This window comes from Mchenga conophoros, linkage group LG8 (assembly GCF_057382185.1).
Source record: "Mchenga conophoros isolate Kocher_MC1m ecotype Shallow Benthic linkage group LG8, M_conophoros_male_GT1.1, whole genome shotgun sequence".
In the NCBI taxonomy this organism is placed as follows: Eukaryota; Metazoa; Chordata; class Actinopteri; order Cichliformes; family Cichlidae; genus Mchenga; species Mchenga conophoros.
Window position 1 is genome coordinate 31,253,000 of NC_140533.1, and position 4,283 is coordinate 31,257,282.

Below are 4,283 nucleotides of genomic sequence, written 5' to 3' on the forward strand. Positions count from 1 at the left end.
AGGTGGGTGGACAGGCGGCACGGGCTGGATAGGGGAGAAATAAGTTGGGAGTCCGGTCCCCGAAGGGGGCCGGGCTCCAATGCACTGGCCATGCCTGCTCCCGTCCCAGGCGGCAAGGTCCCCCACGGCTCTTTATTGTATTATCTTTTTATAGTCTCATTAATTTGATTTTAAAGTAATATTTAGGACACATCATCAGTAGTGGACCCTGGAATCATTGGATGTTTCGGCCATTATCACTAGACATCCTCCTCCAAGGAAGGCCCTGCCAAGGTTGATCACGCCTTGGAGTGTGTCATCAATTAAATAAGATAATAGTAATTAATTAATGCCTTTCTGGGCTTTAATTTTTAAAGTTTCCTAATAGTAATTAAGTAATGCCTTTCTGGGCTTTAATTTTTTAAGTTTCCAAGAGGCCAATCGGGCCCTGTCAGGTTCAATCGCCTTTTAGAGAGTTAATTAGGCCCTATTTGGGTTCATGGCAATCTAACGTATGTCCGTGACTTTGAGAATTTCACTCAAGAGCCACCCCGGGCGGTCTGCGCTTGGGGGGACGAAGGCAGTGTCCAAAGGGTTAGGGTTAGGGTTAGGGGTTAGGGTTAGGGGTTAGGGGGGGTTAGGGTTAGGGTTAGGGCTAGGGGGTTAGGGGGGATCAAGTTGGGAGTCCGGTCCCCGAAGGGGGCCGGGCTCCAATGCACTGTCCATACCTGTTCCCATCCCGGGCGTCAAGGTCCCCCATAGCATGCCCCAAGAGGCTGTGATCGTCCAACGGACTGGTATGATGTCCTTGTCCCGTCTCCAAAAACAACCCGTAGGTAGGTTATTATTATAATTTTGTGTTTTGTGTTTTGTGTATCATGTACTTGTGTGTCATTGGGCCGTCGCGACGTTTCGGCCGGTTTAGGCCTTCCTCAGGCTGGCCCAACGTGTGTGTCTGTGTGTCGTCTGTGTGCCTCTCTTGGCTTTTATAGTGTGCTGTCTCCTCCCACTCTTGGGTTTTCCGTTTCATTCTTTTTCTGTTTAATATTCTTAATGTCTTTGTCCTTTCTTTTCTTTGGCTTTCTTTGTTTTTATATTTTTTAATGGCACCCCCTTCTTAAATGTCCTTTCCAGTATTTGTCTTACGTTATTTATGGCACCCCCTTCTTATTTGTCCTTTCCTTTGGTTTTTACGTGACTTTATGATTTTATTCCTTTCTTTGTAACCATCCTGTCCCACCTTCCTTTGTCCTTGTTATGTCCTCCTCTGTGACCTTTTGTGTGATGTCCAATTGTTTTATGTCCTCCAAGTCCTCCTTATATTTTTCTGTCCCAATTATGTGTTTCTCGTTTTGGTTTTTTAGTGTTATGTCCAATTGTTTTGTATCCTCCAAATCCTCCATTTAATTTCTTGTCCTAATTATATGTATGTCTTTATTGACTTTTGTGTTTTGTCCAATTGTTTTGTGTCCTCCACGTCCTCCTTTTATTGTTTTGTCCTAATTACGTATTTGTCTTATTGACCTTTGTATTATGTCCAATTGGTTTGTGTCCTCCAATCCCTCCTTTAATTGTTTTGTCCTAATTATGTGTTTGTCTTTATTGATTTTTGTATAATGTCCAATTGTTTGTATTCAAATCGTATGTGGTTAGGGTCAGGATGTGTTGTGTCCAATTGTTTTTGTGTCCTTAGGGTTAGGATTGGTGAGGGGGTCGGGATACCCCCAGCCCAGTGGCCAGAGAACCTCCTGAGGGAGCCCTCAGGGAACCCCGCGCTACCCAAGCGGGCGGACAGGCGGCACTGGCGGGTTAGGGGAGATCAAGTTGGGAGTCCGGTCCCCGAAGGGGGCCGGGCTCCAATGCACTGTCCATACCTGTTCCCATCCCGGGCGTCAAGGTCCCCCATAGCATGCCCCAAGAGGCTGTGATCGTCCAACGGACTGGTATGATGTCCTTGTCCCGTCTCCAAAAACAACCCGTAGGTAGGTTATTATTATAATTTTGTGTTTTGTGTTTTGTGTATCATGTACTTGTGTGTCATTGGGCCGTCGCGACGTTTCGGCCGGTTTAGGCCTTCCTCAGGCTGGCCCAACGTGTGTGTCTGTGTGTCGTCTGTGTGCCTCTCTTGGCTTTTATAGTGTGCTGTCTCCTCCCACTCTTGGGTTTTCCGTTTCATTCTTTTTCTGTTTAATATTCTTAATGTCTTTGTCCTTTCTTTTCTTTGGCTTTCTTTGTTTTTATATTTTTTAATGGCACCCCCTTCTTAAATGTCCTTTCCAGTATTTGTCTTACGTTATTTATGGCACCCCCTTCTTATTTGTCCTTTCCTTTGGTTTTTACGTGACTTTATGATTTTATTCCTTTCTTTGTAACCATCCTGTCCCACCTTCCTTTGTCCTTGTTATGTCCTCCTCTGTGACCTTTTGTGTGATGTCCAATTGTTTTATGTCCTCCAAGTCCTCCTTATATTTTTCTGTCCCAATTATGTGTTTCTCGTTTTGGTTTTTTAGTGTTATGTCCAATTGTTTTGTATCCTCCAAATCCTCCATTTAATTTCTTGTCCTAATTATATGTATGTCTTTATTGACTTTTGTGTTTTGTCCAATTGTTTTGTGTCCTCCACGTCCTCCTTTTATTGTTTTGTCCTAATTACGTATTTGTCTTATTGACCTTTGTATTATGTCCAATTGGTTTGTGTCCTCCAATCCCTCCTTTAATTGTTTTGTCCTAATTATGTGTTTGTCTTTATTGATTTTTGTATAATGTCCAATTGTTTGTATTCAAATCGTATGTGGTTAGGGTCAGGATGTGTTGTGTCCAATTGTTTTTGTGTCCTTAGGGTTAGGATTGGTGAGGGGGTCGGGATACCCCCAGCCCAGTGGCCAGAGAACCTCCTGAGGGAGCCCTCAGGGAACCCCGCGCTACCCAAGCGGGCGGACAGGCGGCACTGGCGGGTTAGGGGAGATCAAGTTGGGAGTCCGGTCCCCGAAGGGGGCCGGGCTCCAATGCACTGTCCATACCTGTTCCCATCCCGGGCGTCAAGGTCCCCCATAGCATGCCCCAAGAGGCTGTGATCGTCCAACGGACTGGTATGATGTCCTTGTCCCGTCTCCAAAAACAACCCGTAGGTAGGTTATTATTATAATTTTGTGTTTTGTGTTTTGTGTATCATGTACTTGTGTGTCATTGGGCCGTCGCGACGTTTCGGCCGGTTTAGGCCTTCCTCAGGCTGGCCCAACGTGTGTGTCTGTGTGTCGTCTGTGTGCCTCTCTTGGCTTTTATAGTGTGCTGTCTCCTCCCACTCTTGGGTTTTCCGTTTCATTCTTTTTCTGTTTAATATTCTTAATGTCTTTGTCCTTTCTTTTCTTTGGCTTTCTTTGTTTTTATATTTTTTAATGGCACCCCCTTCTTAAATGTCCTTTCCAGTATTTGTCTTACGTTATTTATGGCACCCCCTTCTTATTTGTCCTTTCCTTTGGTTTTTACGTGACTTTATGATTTTATTCCTTTCTTTGTAACCATCCTGTCCCACCTTCCTTTGTCCTTGTTATGTCCTCCTCTGTGACCTTTTGTGTGATGTCCAATTGTTTTATGTCCTCCAAGTCCTCCTTATATTTTTCTGTCCCAATTATGTGTTTCTCGTTTTGGTTTTTTAGTGTTATGTCCAATTGTTTTGTATCCTCCAAATCCTCCATTTAATTTCTTGTCCTAATTATATGTATGTCTTTATTGACTTTTGTGTTTTGTCCAATTGTTTTGTGTCCTCCACGTCCTCCTTTTATTGTTTTGTCCTAATTACGTATTTGTCTTATTGACCTTTGTATTATGTCCAATTGGTTTGTGTCCTCCAATCCCTCCTTTAATTGTTTTGTCCTAATTATGTGTTTGTCTTTATTGATTTTTGTATAATGTCCAATTGTTTGTATTCAAATCGTATGTGGTTAGGGTCAGGATGTGTTGTGTCCAATTGTTTTTGTGTCCTTAGGGTTAGGATTGGTGAGGGGGTCGGGTTAGGGTTAGGGTTAGGATGAGGAAAATAATCCCTTCTCCGAAAGGAAAAGGAGCGTGCACGGTCCATCCCTCCCTGCGGCCCTCCGTACCCGTCCCAGAAGACTCGGCGGTCACGTTGGCGGCGGCGGCCATAGCGTACCACCGTCCAGCCATCGTCCATGGCGTCCAGAATTTTTTTGTCTTTGCTTTTTTCCAAAAAAAATTAAATGTGCTTCAAAAAATATTTATTTAATCTTAATGTGAACAAAAAACGCTTTCCAAAATGTGGAAAGGAAAAAAACCACGTAAAAATA

At 43.7% G+C, this 4,283-nt stretch overlaps 1 long non-coding RNA gene across 1 annotated transcript; it reads left to right on the top strand.

Annotated features, from left to right (window-relative positions):
- The first annotated feature begins 656 nt into the window (after nt 1-656).
- LOC146569238 (uncharacterized) lies at nt 657-3,983 on the top strand. The gene is made up of 3 exons (XR_014893699.1): nt 657-815; nt 1,673-1,961; nt 2,819-3,983. It is a non-coding gene; the product is annotated as an uncharacterized LOC146569238 (long non-coding RNA).
- The last annotated feature ends 300 nt before the right edge of the window (nt 3,984-4,283 follow it).